The sequence below is a fragment of the Rhineura floridana genome, chromosome 18 (assembly GCF_030035675.1).
Source record: "Rhineura floridana isolate rRhiFlo1 chromosome 18, rRhiFlo1.hap2, whole genome shotgun sequence".
In the NCBI taxonomy this organism is placed as follows: domain Eukaryota; kingdom Metazoa; phylum Chordata; class Lepidosauria; order Squamata; family Rhineuridae; genus Rhineura; species Rhineura floridana.
The window spans coordinates 13,526,530-13,543,758 of record NC_084497.1 but is presented as its reverse complement, the minus strand read 5'-3'; the positions used below and the strand labels follow the sequence as shown (position 1 = coordinate 13,543,758).

At 45.2% G+C, this 17,229-nt stretch overlaps 1 protein-coding gene across 2 annotated transcripts in view; it reads right to left on the bottom strand.

Annotated features, from left to right (window-relative positions):
- PLEKHG5 (pleckstrin homology and RhoGEF domain containing G5) overlaps window positions 1-12,515 on the bottom strand; it is a 98,648-nt gene extending 86,133 nt beyond the window's left edge. Inside the window, exon 1 of one of the 2 annotated variants that reach the window (XM_061600765.1) lies at window positions 12,439-12,515. The gene's annotated coding sequence lies outside the window, so the exon portion shown is untranslated. The remainder of the gene's footprint in view (window positions 1-12,438) is intronic. The other variant, XM_061600766.1, reaches the window with a different exon arrangement.
- Window positions 12,516-17,229: the final 4,714 nt, after the last annotated feature.

The window sequence follows — 17,229 nt, the reverse complement described above, 5'->3', positions numbered from 1 at the left end:
AAGACAAAATCATAAAACATTCAAAGACAAAAAACAAAATCAAAAATAGTTAAACAAAAAAAAAAAAAAAAAAAACAAAAATAAAAAATAAAGAGTAAAATATTGACTTCCCATTTGTCAAAGATCAAATCAGTTATAAGTCTATAATATATAGCAATCCTGTCTCTTAAGTCATATTATAAAATCACTTTCCTCCAGTAGTTATCTTACTTAATCATCAAATCTCATAAACATTACTTTATTCTTTCCACAAAAAGTCAAAGAGAGAATTCAATTCTTTAAGAAATATATCTATCAATTTTTTTTTTCCAGATAAGCATATCGATTAATCCATCTCATTACTAATTATGATAATCTTATTGTCATAACCATAGTCAAAATAAACATTTCAATTAATCCATCACATCAGAATCTGTTAGGTTCAGTAATTTCAGTAGCCATTGTTCTATTATCTCTATTAGTTCCATTTTCCATCTTCCATCTTCAGTAGTCTTGTTAAGTCCAGTAATTTCAATATCCAATCTTCCATTATCAGTATTCCATAATAATCTTGCTGTCAAAGCCATAGTCATATAGTAAGAGTCTGATGGGAATTACCTCTATCCCAAATATTTTCTTGCCATCCATTCTGAATAGGTTGCTGAAATACTGCTGTAAAATCATATCTCTGTTCTTTTTTTCAAAATACACTGGGTCATCTCTTAAAAGTTTTTCCATTGTCACATGGCTGCAGTTAATTCCATAGATTTTCTCTATATTGGGCTCCATCACATCATTCCAGTCCAGAAGATAATCCATGCCATTGATAACTTTATCTCTAGAATCTTCATTAATTTCTTCAGAGATAACATTGAGTTCCAAACAATAGATTTTATTTCTAAAGTCCATAGACTCCAAATCTTGTTCCTGTTCCACGTTTGTTCCAATCTCCGGGATCTCCTCTCTCACAGGGACCCCTATTCCAGTCTCCAGGGTCTCCTCTCTCACAGGGACCCCTGTTCCAATCTCCGGGGTCTCCTCTCTCACAGGGACCCCTTCCAGGGTCACCTCTCTCACAGGGACCCTTATATCTTTAATCTCCTGCTTCATTTTACTCAATTCAATTTTCGTTATCTCAATCTCATCCATTATTTTCTGAAACATAGTTATTTCCAGATTCTCAGCCACTTTCTTAATTGCCATTTTAAAAGAAAAATATAGGAAAACCACTTCTTATTTCAGCAACAATTGGGTTAATACTCCAGACTTGGTGACATCACAGTATAAACAGAGCAGACAGCCTTATCTCTCCAATAGTTAAGTAAACAAAATGCAGTTCCCAGGATCGAAACAATTAATGGCAATCGTCAAGAAACAGATTCGTCAAAATAAAATAGACCAAAAAGAGAGTAGTCTCAAAACAGTATAATATTTTTCAAAATAAAAATCTGGAATAGAAATCCCTCTTCTGTGTGTATCTTTAGAATGCAAATCCAGGACAGCTTTTTGCAACAAAAACAGAGATAAGCTATTAATTAGTGCGTAGCAGAGAGAAGTTACGGCTCCCCAGTGAGATGTCAAAAACCGATCAATCTGGCAAATCTCTTTTAAACAGCAACAATTTAAGTCAAGTAAAAGAAAAATATAGAAAGAAGGGTGCTTGCCTGTTAATGCGTTCTCTCTTAGAAGATAAGATGAACGTTCGCTTTAACAGATAGAGCTTGCTGTTGAAAATCCGTCCCACCTTCGTCGGCTGGACCTCGTCCCATAAATTAATGAGATCTGGTCGTCCCAACAAAAATAGGCTTTGAGGTTAATCTCTTCGTTTCTCCCTACCCGGGAGAAGTTTAATCAGTCAAAAAAAAAGAAAAAACTGACTGATATATCTGAATAAGCTTCTTTTGAGGCAGGAGCCCGTCTCAAAAGCAGGCACAGGCTAAGTCACCCTTCCCGGAAGTCTGTATTGTTTTTTATCTTGTACGTCGCCCAGAGTGGCTGGACAACCAGTCAGATGGGCGACTAATAAATTTAATAAATAAATAAATAAATAAATAAATATGCAAGGGCACAGTTTTAAAGTAAGCCCCCTATTGCATCTCTGCATGAGTCCCTGCTCTGGGCTTGCATCCTTCTGAGTCCAAGGCACATTGAGATTAGTGGTTCATGCAGAAACCGAGTGGGGTGGGCTCTTCTAAGGGAGGGTCATTCTTCCTCTCTTGTATGCTTTTTGGTAGTGAGAGTGTCTCAGTTTAAATTCAGACATAACATATACCAGAAGAAAATAAGCATAGCACTCATCAGTCTCATTTTGACAGGTCCTGTCAGCCAATAGGAAGGAAGGAAGCCCTCTATATCCCACTCTAGCCTCGCCCCTTTTTAATGGCCCCACCCTTTTGTTATTAAATGCACACTAAGAAACATGCATGCCCAGTCCTAAGCTGTTTGGATACACCCAACTTGAGTAAGCTGCACTTTGGCCTTAGAAGCTACATCTCCAAGCAATCATGTTGGCTTTTAAATCTGAAGAGAGACTATTGCAGAAGAAACCACAGTACAGCCTTTCAGTAATGTGTGTGGGAGGGGGCCCTTGATATGAGAATGGAGCGGGGGGGGGAGGTATTACAAACATGTCCCTAATTTCATATGTGAAACCTTGGGAGGAAATGTCATGCCAGATTCTCCCACAATTCCTTGGGTCTTAAGATGCCTGAGCCAGACAGTTCTAAGCAAACCCTGCCATCTGCTGGCATGCTGTGGAAGTGCTGCTGTCAAAGCCAACTTTACAATTGTAAAGTCATTTATCAGAATTTAGACCCTTATCGGAAGGGCTGACTTTTTCAGATCTGCTGGAAGGAGAAAAAGAGAGACATAGGATTGACTTTTAATCTTGATTGTTGAGCAATTGTTGGGTTCAATGTTAACAGAAGGCTTTTGCAATGAATATCTGGAGAGGCATTATGAAAGTTTTGCACCTCAGGACCCAACTACACCTTACTTGGAGATCTGTGACTTATGTCCCTGAAAGGCCACCAGTTTGCTTGGAACTTCAGTGAAGGAAGAGGTGAGCTTTTAATCGCGTGTGCCTCTCTCTCTCTCTCTCTCTCTCTCACACACACACACACACACACACACACACAATCATCCTGAACAACACCAGCATCACCCCCCTAAGCTGTTTCCTGAGATGCAAAAAGGAGATAAGTGATACCTTCCACCACCACGGGACAAACTGCAGCTTTGGCAGGGACAGGTCATCATTTTTATTTTATTGGTTGTTTTGCTTCTTCATTCAACAAGAAGAGTTCTCTGGGCAACACACAAAGTGAAAACAAATTTAAAAATGATGACAATAGGAAGAAATACAAAGCAGAATTCTTTTGATTTCATAATTGTTTTAAACAGATACCAAAACTCTGCTGCAAAGATCAATTAGAACAGTTTCAAAATAATGACACAGCAAAATAACGTAGGGCGGTTCTGCTAAAAAAAATCTCCTTCAAAATCATGCCGGAGTGAAACTAATGATAGAAGCCCCCACACACACTCAAAATCATTTTCACAACAAGCTTAAACACAGAGAGAGACGGGGAGGAGGGGATTTCCTTGATTTCCCCAGGGAGAGAGTCCCATAGTCAAGTCCTCATGCATCCATCTGAACATGGAATGATGTGGATGGGACTGGACGCAGACTTCATCTCAGCCACAATCTACTCGAGCAAACGTCCAGGAGATGTCAGAATGCCTTCTGTAACCCTTCAGTGAGTCCTTTTTCTCTCTGCCATCCACAGTTTGCACATGGACTTCAACAGAGGGGCCACGGACTGGGTGCAGTCATGGAAAGCAGAAGCCTTGCCCAGTTGCTTATATAACTGTTCAGAGAAAACTACCCCACCCTTCCTGCTGGGACGACAGGCCCAATGCCATTGCATTGCAAGCGTGCTTCTTTGGATCTGCAGAAGGCCTTTTTATCTAGCTGAAGATATTTGCTTAATGGCTTTGGATGGCTGGTGGTTATTAACTGCTAAACGCGGTGATGCACACTACCTGCTTGGATGGAGGGGAGAGGCTGAAGGAAAGTTTCACATTTGGGATGTAAGTGTGGGGGGGTTGCAACTGACTGGCAACTGCAAGACACAGCTAATATATCAGGAGCTGCAGTTGTGCGGAGTGGATTCTTTTAAAAAGAATTTCATTGCCTTCCTGCTCGCTCTGTCCCCCCCCCACACACACACACATCTTGTATATTTGAAAATAAACAGATTTTCTGCCAACAGGGAGCTCAAGAGCAGCAAACATGGATCTCCCCTCCCCACTTTATCCTCACAACAATACTGTAAGGTAGATTAAGTGGAGAGACTGTAACCAGTCCAGCGAGCTTCTTGGCTGTAAGGAGTGTTGAACCCCACTCCAGTTCCAGAACCCTAACCACTACACCAAACTGCTCTCAAGAGAATACTTTCCAAAATGAGAGGTTTGACCTTAGATTTGGGAAACTCTCCTGGGTCACAATAAAATGTGAAGCCAATAACATTACACAGCTAGCTAGTTGTTCAAAGTACTTTGCGTCCATCATTCCACTCATCCTACAACCCCCACTGGCGTTATTATAATCCTGCAGCTGAGAGCAATTTGCCCTCAGCCACATTCATGACAGAGGCAGGATTTGAACTACGGCCTTCCCAGTTCATAGCTCAGCCCCTTCCCCAGTATCATGCCATACCAGCTCATGGAGTACTCCCAGCACTGCTAGCGATGGGGAAGAAATTTGATATAGTTTGCATTTAAAGGTGACCTTACCAAATCTGCACTTCCTGAAACAATGTGAACACTGAAGCATAGCCAGCCTTCAAAATTCACACTTTTCCAAATGTGACAATACAGTTTTATACAAAAATGCATATATTAGAGGAAACCGCTTGCAAAAATGTGTACATCTGCCAAAACTGCATATGAAAATGTGCTTATCAGGGGAAATTTGCACTAAAATGCTGAAGAATTGTCATAAGGAATGTTTTAAAAACAATTTGCAAATTGCTTTAAAAATGTGGAGAACAGGATTTACAATTTGAAAAATAAGGAACGGAGAGACCCTAAAGTGGACAGATGCATCCATCCCTCAGCACAAGCACCACCCTTTCCTCCAAGGGCCAGCCCAACCATTAGGCAGGCAGAGGCAGCAGCCTCAGGTGGCTCATGCTGGGCAGGGAGTTGGTGCTGAGGGGCTAAAAGACAGAGCCGTGCATGCAGCATGACCTGCCCTGCAGCCCTAAGCCTGCGGGTGGCGGAGGATGCCATCCCATCGCCAGCGCTGGAGTAAGAGTCGGCTGCCAGGCTGCCACTTCATCCTTATGGAAAAAAAGTCAGAACTGAGGTTCTCACCCAGGCTTCTGGATTCTGGAGCAAGAGCCGGTTCTGTGGCTTTTCATTGCTTGCGGAAGACGCACACATCTGGCTGGGATCTAATGTCTTTTGCCTGCTTGCTGTAGACTTGCAGCACCCAACCATGAATCATTGTCCTAGGTCTCTCCCATTGCAGAGCCAGTGTGGTGTAGTGGTTAAGGTGTTGCACTAGGCCTGGGAGACCAGGGTTCGAATCCCTGCACAGCCATGAAGCTCACTGGGTGACCAGTCACTGCCTCTCAGAGGGAGGCAATGGTAAACCCCCTCTGAAATACCTTTTACCATGAAACCCCTGTTCGTAGGGTCACCATAAGTCGGAATCGGCTTGAAGGCAGCCCATGCCCATTTTACCCATCCCGTTGGAGACAGCAGGCTCTGGGGGCAGCAGTGGAGGCTGGTCTGTCTGGGCACATGGGACACCAACACAACCTCAACCTGCCTTCACTCAGCCCCCACCTGCCTGCCTTCTTATTTACAACCAATCCAGGGGGTGGAGGCACAACCTGTCAACATCCTGTTCCTTACTCTCAAGGAAAGGGATGGTGGCAAACCTAGGATAAGTTGGCTCTGCCCGCCCTTGGCCCTGGCTCTGCCTGCTGCTGGCCTCCTTGCCTTCCTCTCCACTGTTCTCGATGGGCACCAGCAGCCACCCCTGGAAGGAAGCACCTTCTCTTTGGAAGCAGCTGCAGAGTCGCTCCTCTGCTCTCCCCCTTCATAGTCTGACACCAAATCTCAAAAAACATCCTTGCTCTGCATGTCTGCCTAGAAAAACTGCCAGGCTGCGGCAACTATGCCAAAACTCCTAGCCTAAACAACCATCTGTCTCTTTGGACCTTCAGAAGAATCTGCACATTCCCAGAAGAAGAGCCCATGCAAAAATCCCAGGGATGCATGGGTCGGGCTCCACTGGCTTTGTAAGAAACATTTTGGGCAGCCACCAGGGGAAACGCCCAGCCCTGCAATCTGTTCTGCTGAAAAAGTAGGGAAGGAGCCATAGAGCCAAGGAAGAGCCAGCCTTTGGCTCCAGGCCTCCGTCTAAACAGGCCAGCTCATCAAAGGACATCTCAGCCTCCCTGCAACCGGGAAAAGGAGTGTGGCTTCCCTTGTCCCTTTTATCCCGCTTTCTTAAATCTGTTGCACTGCCTCAATCAAAACAGGCTTCAGTCAGCCTAAATCTGGAAGCGTCCATTCACAGCCAATGAGCTCTGCAAAAGTCCAGCCCTCTCACCACTAACAGGGCCCCAGGCAGAGGGGACAGGCCTTCCCTCCCCACAGCATCTGGTAATCTGGGGTGTACTGCCTCTAAATATGGAGGCTGCCACTTCAGATCTCTTCTCCATGAATTTGTCTAATCCATTTTAAGAGGCCACCTCTACTGGTCTCCATAAGAACAATTCGTGGCAATGAATCCCATAAGTTAATTATGCCTTGCATGAAGGCTGAGCAGGGAAGCTTCTGGGCACTGAACTCACTGCCAGTCCGTTCCACTCAATGATCTCAACACACACACACACAAACACAAACACACACACACAAGTGTTTTAAGGGAGATGAAAAATAATAATCTCCATCCCTCTTCTCTCTACCATTCATAATTCTATTATTTAATTAATTAATCATTCACTTTTCCCATACAAGGAAAAGGCGGTTTGCAACCATTCAATAACAACTAAAAGTAGGTTTAAAAACAGTACAGAACATGACTAATGATGCATTTTTAAACGATACAAGCACCCAAGGCAGAGGCCTTAAAAAAAACAATCCCATTGGGATGCAGTTCCACAAAAAGAGGGAGCCACCCTGAAAGTCCGCCTCTGAGTTGCTGTACAGCAGATTTTTTATATTTTAGTAATTCCAAGGAGAGACTATTCAGCAGAACAAAGTGACCTACTAGATATATAAGGGGTAAAGCGGTCTCTCAAGTAATACGGTCCCTGGATGCCAAGGTACCAAAACCTTGAACTTGGCCTAGGAGCATATTGGCAGCCAGTTATGTGCTGGTGGTAGTCTCCCTCCTCCCAGCAACCTAGCCACCATGTTCTGCACTAGCCACAGTCTCTGGACTGACCTCAAGGGCAGCCCCAGAACAGAGTGCATTACAGCAATCCCACCTTGACATCTGTGGTCAAGTTCTCCCGAACCAGGAATGGCTACAGCACTGATAGTTTAGAACAGTAGAATATTTTAAAAATATTTTTAGAAATAAAATAAAATGAATAGCTCTGACAATACCAAGCTGGTCAAAGGCACTCCTAGCCATCAAAGACAGACGGATCTCTGACAGCTGTATCTCAGAGCACTCAGAGACTACCAGCTGCTCCTTCATGGGAAGGGCAACCCATCAAGGGCAGGCAACTGACCAACATTCTGTCTTGCCAGGATTCAGACTCAGTTTACCAGCCCTCATCTAGCCCACCAGATACTGGTGCAGGGGGTCTGCATAGCCACTCCTGATTCAGATGCTACAGAGAAACAGAGGTTGGTATCATCAGCATATTGGTGACACCTCGTCCCAAATCTCCTAATGACTACTCCCAACAGCTTCATATAGAAATTAAATAGCACTGGAGCCAAGCTCAGGAGCCAAGAGGCTAAGAAAGACTCGTCCAATCCTAAATTCTGGAACCATTCCCAAAGAACAGTTCTCCCAACAGCCATCTACCGAAGACAGACCAGGAGGATACCATGGTACCCAGGGCCAATGAGAGATCAAGCAGAAGCAGCACTCCCTCTCTCAATAAAAGACATCCATCAAGGAGACCAAGGCTGATTCAGTCCCAGACTCAGGTCTGAACCTGATTGGAATGGGTCTCAATAATCAGCTTCCTCCAAGAATGCCTGGAACTGCACTGCTGTGAGCTTGTCGACTCCCTGTCTCAGAGAGGGTATTTGCAGCTGGGCCGTAGCTGTCGAAAACCAGCAGGTCCAGGGCAAGCTTTCCCAGAAGTGGCCATACTGCCACCTCCCTGGAGGCACCAGGCACCACCACGTGCAAAGATGCGTTCACCACACCCTGGACCCACCTGGGCATGTTAATCAGCCATGAAGAGCAAGGGCTGAGACTCAAGGACACCTGGTTAGACGCATACTCACAGACTTGATGGAGCACTGCAAACTCCACTCGGCGCTGCATTAACTGTGGCGTCAAGCTCACTGTGGAGGTGGCCAAGCAAATCAGAGGATTGCCAGAGGTCCCAGGTTTCATCCACCAATATGGATGTCAACAGCCCATGGGCCATCCTGATGAACTCAACAGAGGCAGCAAAAGCAGGCCCTCTGCCACTGCTTTCCTCACCAGGCGCCATTGTGGGCTCCAACTCATGCTCGCTCGGCCTTGCAGCAGGGCTTTTGATACTACCCTCTGGCTACTGTCCAGTCTGTTCACAGCGCAGAGCTCCACACTGGCGCAGTCTTATCAATGGCCCTCCGTGTCACACTGTTCCACAGCAAGACAAAGGCCTCAGCAGCAGCAGCAGCAAAAGCAACCCAAAAGTCCTCTATTTACAGATTACCTTGTTTACTGATGTTTTACATTTTTAAGCAGCTGTTTCTGAGCTACTTGGAGGAAGCCAAGGTGAAGGCCACATGCCAAAAAGACGCAGAAAACCTTGTGAACATTTCCCTGCCACTCCAAAGGCGCTAATGCAATCATCTCAGCAATGCTAAGCACATTAGCACCGGTCTGTTACTGTAAAAGGAATACCTGTTTTATTTCATATATAATGCAGCTCTAATTAACAGTGACTGTAATTTTTGCCATCACCATTCAGCACAGAATCTTACAATTTTCTCTTTTATATACTGCCAACTAAGGATAGAAACACACTCCCTGTTCTGCCGGTTCCAGTCCTCTCTCTTCTGAAAACGGGAGCACACGATGCCAGGCAAACCCTGCCTCTTTTTACTGTAAAACCTGGTGGGACCAGCTCAAGTGCATTTTTAAAAATTCGCTTCAAAGAGATTTCACAACTGATCGGCAGATCAACCCGTTCCCCCTCCAGGTGTGGTTAATGGAAACTCTTTGCTGTAGGTGACGAGTGTGTTCACATCTGAAAATGTAGGGTTGAGTCTACGAAGGTTTGTGCTATATTATATAGTCTTCAAGGTACCACAAGGCTCTATGTTGCTTTTACTTTGAAAAGTTTTTTTAAAACAGAAGTTTGCATCCAGTGTTAGTTCTAGTCAGAGAGGAGCTATTGAAACTAATGACTAACTTAGGGTCATTAATTTCAATGGGCTTACTCTGTCTAGAACTTAGTTGGATGCAACCCAGATTCTGTTTCAAGGATGGGGGCTGGGGGGCTGGTGACAACATGACAGCATACATACTGGCCAATAACATCCCACAGCAGCCATAAAACCTCAGTACTGGAATCAGTAGTCATCTCCCCTTTCAGAAAAGGGATTGACTTTTCCCAGGTTCCGGTTAAACCAATCTGAAGAAGCAGTTTGTATAAAGCCTGGGTTGGGGGGGCGGGCGCGTGAATGGACACCTGCATTGTGGCTGGGAGGATGCTTTCAGGTCATCCCCACAACATCTTCAGCCTCGGGGCCAAACAAGGTCTGCAGAATGTCCCCTTTGCAAATGATCCTCTACACCCCAAAAAACATTTCACAATAACACTAACGCTCCTGATAACAGCAAAACCTCCGAAGAAACAAGGGCAGCAAGGGCAAGGGGCAAGGGACAGAGAGGTAGATCCTGGAATATAGGCCAACCGTTGACACTGCCTGGTCTGTGCAATCAGGAGACACTTTGCCAGCACTTACCTTAAGTTCAGAGCAGTCCCAGAAAGACGCCTAGGTGGCAGTAGGGAAACCCCCAAAGGATTCAGCCCCAAAGGAAAGGAAGGAGAACTATCCCAGAGAACCGTGAATGACTGCGGGCCTGGCTACTGCCACAGGCGGGGAGAAGGGAATAGGAGTCTCTAAATCCATTGCAGCTTTACATTAACAAGCAATTAGGCTAAGATGGGGTGGGATTCTGTGGTGCTGTTTTGCACGCAGACATACAAACTGACCTGAGAGTGCAGGCAGGGGACAGTCCATCCCCAGCGGGGCTTTTGGTACTGGCATGGCCACGGCTGGCTGGAGGAGGAGTTTGGTATATGGCTATTTCACACATTACAGAGAGGCAGACCCAGACTGTAGATACAACAGCGATGTGCAGCCTGTCTTGCCTGCCTACTGTGCGATGATGCCCAATAACTCAAATGCTTCAAGAGAGCTGTCTGATGTTTCTTTTTAAATATTACATCTTTTTTTATTCATTTATAGGCCCGTCCACCTTACTTTTATATATCTATTGTTGCAGAGCTGCTCCAGAGATTGGCAGAAGGCCCATCTGATGTCACAGGCATTAGCCAATTGGTGCTGTCCACAGCTAGCTTGTTTTCCCATCCCAAAACAAGCTGCAGAACAAAGGCAGTGACTGGGAGGTTTGTTTCCCTCCAGAGCTCATGTCAGGAGAGAGAAAAAGTTTGAGTTAAACGCAAGGCTGGCTCCAGAGCTGTCCTCCACCCAGTGTTAAATCTTTCACCACTAACTGGAGAGCTGAACCGAAGTGACTGCAGTGGTGCCAGCCTGCCTTCCTGAGTCGCACCTGCTCAGTCTGTACCCTTGCAACAGAGGCTGCCTCACCCACCAGTCTTTCTCTTCCCAAGAAAACCGACCCTGTCCAAGTCTGCCTCCTCCTCCCACACACATACGCACCAGCCGTGAAACAGCCCTTTTATTTGCAGATCATGTTGCTGCACTCTGCTCCGGCAACTGAGCACAGAAGGACAGAGCAGCTCAAGTTCATCATTGTGAATTGAGTCAGCAAAGGAAACGGAGGAGAGAAAGCAGCTGCCCACACACACACACCGCTGTCCTTGTTGGAATGGAGACTCATTGAGCCAATGGGGCCTGATTATTTCTCCAGCTGCTGCTGAGGCTTTGACGCTGCCACTCTGTCTGGAAAAGTCTTTGTGGTTTTGCAGCAGTGAGGGAAAAACCAGTGAGGTCATGGGAGATCCATGGAAGGGAGGGGAGGCAAAAAAGAGCCCAAAGGAGGAGGACGGCCAGCTAGCACCAATACCACCCCCCCCCCAAAAAAAAGTTGGGCCTTGCAAGGCTCCCTCTCCTCCGTGCTGCCGCTGCCACCCTCTCCAACAAGCCCTGCCATCAACAGCACACAGGCTGCCCCTCCTGGCTCCCCCCGCAGCAGAGGTCATCCTGCTTCCTGATCTGATGACCCAGAAGCAAGTAGCTGCCACTTGGCCAGCCTCAGGTGCCCTCCCAGGAAAAGAGCCCCCCAGTTCCAGTGGGGGCTTCCAACTTCAGCTCTGCCACCTAGCTGGAAAAAGCAGCCTGGCCTTTTTTTCTCCCTCCCCTCCCCCGTGCCCCCCATACACAGTACATGCACACACACTTTAAATATCTAGGTCAGCCTCTACAGTAAGCATCCGGCTGTTTTTAAAATGTGTAGTCACAGCTGCATATGCACCATGCATTTAAAGCACATGACTTCGCTATAGGAACTATAGTTTACACCTCGCAGAGCTACAATTCCCAGGCCCCTTACCAAACTCCAATTCCCAGAATTCTTTGGGAGAAATAATGCGCTCTAAATGTATGGTGTGTACACACTTAGTCATGTATGCAACTCTCTCCCTTTCCCCTCGAAAACACATCGATTTGGTTCGCTCTCAAAGCCAGGCAACACTTTTTAAGAGAGCCGGAAACTACAAGTTACCCAAGTCTTGAGAACATCGTTATGTGGCACGGCCCCCTGCCAGCAGCAGCAAGTAATGATAGGGGGCAGAACAGGTAGGATGGGATGGTGTGGGGGGGCACTCAGTGCCCTGACCCCATGCCACAGGCTCAGGGCAGGAGGGACCTTGACCCAGGGCTCCCACGTCTGGCGTCATCTTCATAAGATTCTGGGCTCATCCACACCAGAAGCTTCTTGTCTCCTTGGCCAAGTGCCCCACCCCGCCCTTCAAGTTACAACAGTATCCCCTTCCCCAGAAATCCCCCTCCCTGGACCCACATCATGTGTGGGAAACAGCCGAGTACCTTTGCAGCTCTTTGTTTTTCCGTACAGTTTGGATTTTGGCAGTGCAAGACCTTCTCCTCCGTCACCGCCCGCTCATCTGGAAGAGAAAGCATAAGCGAAGAAAAAGAGACAGATTAGCCAGCAGCAGCCAGTCTGGAGCACAGAGCTTCACCACGCCTGCCTGCAAAACCTCCGATCAATAGCCTGTTGGCAGCCATAATGGAGAACCAGCCAGCCCCAATGGCAAAAGAAAACAATGGGTTGAATCCAATGCTAGTCCTGTTGAGAGTAGACTTGCTGAAGTGACACCAAATTCAGTAAGATAATTCTCTGTCCTGAATCTAACCACCACCACCATTATGCATCAATGACATTGGGAGATCTCAGTTCTAGTATTGGGGGGGGAGGGACTTCTATCCAAACACCCTCTACATTGTGTGTTCATCCCAATTTATTTGCAGGGAGATTAGATGACACTGGCTATCTCAATTTATTTTTGTATTGGCTATTTATTGAGCGACAGCCAGTGTGGTGTAGTGGTTAGAGTGTTGGACTATGACCTGGGAAACCAGGGTTCGAATCCCCACACAGCCACAAAGCTCACTGGGTGACCTTGGGCCAGTCACTGCCTCTCAGCCTCAGAGGAAGGCAATGGTAAAACCACATCTGAATACCGCTTACCATGCAAACTCTATTCACAGGGTCGCCATAAGTCGGGATCGACTTGAAGGCAGTCCGTTCCATTTTCATTTATTGAGCATACTTGCTGATATGTTTGTGGATAGATTACATTGTGTCAAAGCAAGTGTTATCCCACGTTTTCCCATCACATCCCTTATTGCAAAAAAAATCGATTTTGGGGGGGAAGTGCATTTGTTGTGCAGGACTTCCCAATCAACTATAATTGTGCAGACTTAATCTGCCAATATGTGATTGAATCCCACCTGAACATAGTGACACTCTGAAAGCACCCAGGCAGAGACATCTCTGCCTATCAACTCTCTCCACAGCATGCATAATACTAAGGACATCATTGCCTTTCCACCTTTGCTATCTTTTATCTAAACCCAAAAGCCTCAGTCACTTTCTCCTGGAAAAATTCTCCAAGCCAGGGCCAGAGGGTGAAGGCAGGATGTGGTGGGCCTCTCATCTGCTCCAATACAGAACGTCAACACACACAATATCTAGCTTTTCCTCCTTGAAGGTGAGGTGCTTCCCCACCAAAAAAAAATAACCTTGATCATTTTGGTTGCCATTTTCTCCACCATTCCTAGCTTTGTTATATCCTTTTGTGACTGGGATTCGAGAGAGGCCTTTCACCAGATACTGTTGAGTTGGAAGAAGGGAAATGGGAGAGGAGATGGCAGAATAAGGCAGCAGCATGTTCAGTTCCAACCTGTGTTTGTCAAAATCAGTGCTGTTTCCATTCCTCTGCAGCTCAGTTTCCACCAAACACTATGTTATTTGTCTCACTATCTGCTCTTTAACGTACGTTACATAACCATTTACATAACTTAGTTTCAATGTGAAGAAAACATCAAAACAATGTGAAAACAAGTCATTAATTACATATCGTTTGCAGACTTGAAAACAACAACAATGGTGTGAATGAATACTGATTGTATTCGCTTGGCCAACTTCCATTCTTGAGCACAGACGAGCACACACACTGGAGCAATTTCCACTGCCTTTTCAGCTTTCAACAGAATTCTCAGGCATCCCTAGGAGCAGGTACCTGCTGCCTTGTAGGCTCAGGCAATGGGAAATGACCTCTCCGAAGAGACGGGTGTTGTCCATCAAGAGGTGAGAAGTCCAGGTGCCCAGGAACATGCTGGCCCAGCCAACGGGTGCTCCAAGGCACTTAAAAGGCTGAGCACAAATTTGCATGTGTTAATATATATGTATAGATGCAAATTTAGGCCTCTTAGCAAACTAAGATGATGGGTGGCTAAGATCTGACCAGCACTGTTTTAATTTTAGAAGAAAAAAAGTGGGGAGAACAACTAGAGATCTGAAACCCAGTGCAAAGGTTTCAGGGTTCACACCCCCTGGGGCACCCCCTCACCCTCATATCAGAAAACCTCACAGATCGTTAGAAGTCAGGGAGAAGAGTTCAAGGGAGCTCAGTCTTTATGACATCTCATCTTTCTGTTGCAATTTACCTGACCTGTCAAAAAGCATGGCTCTCTCTCATCACTCCTGTTTTATCCCCACAACAGCCCTGTGAGGTAGATTAGACTGAGAACTAGTGGCTAGTCCAAAATCATCCAGCAAGCTCCATGGCAGAGTGGGGCCTGGACCCCAAGGACTCTCTGGTCCTTGACTAACAAACACTAGCTCTTTTATATATAGGAACTGGTGGGGGACAGAGGAGAGAGAGAAATTAAACCATGTAACCACTCACCTGCACTCTATTTTTTAAATTTATTTTAGTGTTTTCAGATACTTTTGTTTTTTACTTTTTAAAATATGTTTTTATTTTTAATGGTACTGTTTTGTCACAGATGTGTTTGCCGTCCTGGGCATCTTTGTGAAGAAGGGCAGGATACAAATTTAAATAAAGAAATAAGATATACAATCCAGGAACAGTTTTAGCTTGTGAGCCACTGCTTGCATAGACGGGGCACCTCCCCCGATTCCGAGACCGACTGATACTTAGTGATAAGAGAAATGTACTCTGTACATGCTATGGGGGCTCTGTTGTTCTTACATGACATGGCACAACTGATCCTAATACTCAGAATGGGTTCTAGGATTAATCTCTATTAAGCACTGGCTCAAATCAAGCCCTGAACCCATTTGTCTTTTTTGTTAAGTACACAGCAAATAAATGACCCACTCCCTCTAAAAATCAGACCAAAATCAGAGAATTATGTGAACTATGCTTGCTCCCCATTAATAAAATGGGAAGTTAGCAGGGAAGAAAACTGGAAAACTGGAAGAGAAGGAGGCGCTTACTTTCCCAGCTCTCTGAAACTCTTCAGTCTTGAATTATTTGAAGCTGCCGTTTGATTGTTGTGTTTTTATGTTTTCGTGACACAGAGAATGTTGTTTGTTGAGTGGCATATCAGGCTGGTGAATAAATACATAAACATGCAGTCCCTGGAAAATAACACTGTATCTCTTTGTTTTTCCTTTTGGAAGTGCCTTGTTCAAATTTGCAGTGCAAATGGCTGGAGTCATCAGTCTTCAGCATTCATTGCCATTTCCCAGACTTCTTAGTAGTTTGCCACTACAGAGTTCCACTGGTGGTTTTTGCTAGGTTAGGTAAAGGAATGGTGACTCTCTATTTAGGGTGCCTCTAGACTATTGCTGTTCTGCCGGAGAAGTTCAAGTGCATACCAGAACTTTAGGTTTGCAGTTAACGTGGATTTAAGGCCCACTGTCACCCTCATGCAATGAATCCACTTTAAAAAAGAATCTGACTTTTTGCAGTTTGATGACTGACTGGTAAATGCATTGAAAAGTGTGAGATGAAGAAATGACTAACCATCCAAGCAAATCAAGATGAATGCTCAGTAAAGACAGGGATATAATCTAACATCCACGTAATCTTTGTAGAGCAATATTGGGATGAATGCTCAATAAAAAGGTCATCTGGAAGGGCTGTTAATGTTATTGTTTATTTATTTATTTATTTATTATTTGATTTATATCCTGCCCTTCCTCCCAGCAGGAGCCCAGGGCGGCAAACAGAAAGGCTAAAAACACTTTAAAACATCATAAAAACAGACCTTAAAATACATTTTAAAAAGTTACAAACATTTTTTTAAAAAAGCTTTAAAAACATCTTTTTAAAAAGGGTTAAAACATTATTAACAAGCAATTCTAACATAGATGCAGACTGGGATAGGTCTCAACTTAAAAGGCTTGTTGAAAGAGGAAAGTCTTGTTCTAAGTGTTGTTGCTTGTTCTGGTATAATTAATTCTTAGAAAACAAGTATTGTATTGATTACTGAAATTGTCTGCTTTGTGATTGTTATAGCGACTTACTCATCTTTTGTAATGAACTTAATTGTTGCATTGTTATTGCACTGGCATCTGTCATGAACACACCTTGAGCCCAGCAACCGCAGAAAATAACCTGCTGATCTCCTCGACCTGTTAAATTGCAGCGTTGCCTATGCTCAGCCTACTTTGGATTCAGAGTATATGCAGAGTTCCTGACAGAAGAGATGTTCTACCAATCAGTCGGGATCTTTTTAGTCTGAGCAATACAAAAGTACTCCGGTGGGACTGAAAAGCCAGTAAGGTCCACTCTTGGTGCTATAGTTCCCCCCTTCCCCAGCCTCACAATCTAAAATTTGACGCATGGGCAGGGATAACAGGAGAAGGGGTGGAAATGGAGTCAAGGACAAGCAAAGGAAGAATATTCCAGTCCTGCCCAAGACACTGCCAAGCATATTAGACATCTGAATGGCCCTCAGAGCTCTTCCTCCCCTCTGGCAGGCCCCGGCCACACTCCTGGGCTGGAGGAGGTTAGTCTCTTCCCCACCCACTTTTCAAGGGTTGAAGGCAGTTTTAAGAGGGACGGCTGCTCACGGTGTGTTCGTGTTCACCTCTGGCTGAACAGAACTTCCAGGGTTTTGTCTGCAAAACCTGCCAAATCTGTTGGTCTATGGCATTCCATTTCCTTCTCTCTTAGAACAGGAACTGTGGTCCATCTCCACTCTTAGTCGAGGGTTAAGGTCCACAATGGGTCCTCTACCATTTAAAATGCACCTGGGGCCTTAGCAGTCAGCACTGGAGCCTGGTGGCTCCCATGTCAGCAGGGCACTGAATCTGCTCCGGGTTTTAGTCTGAACTTTCAA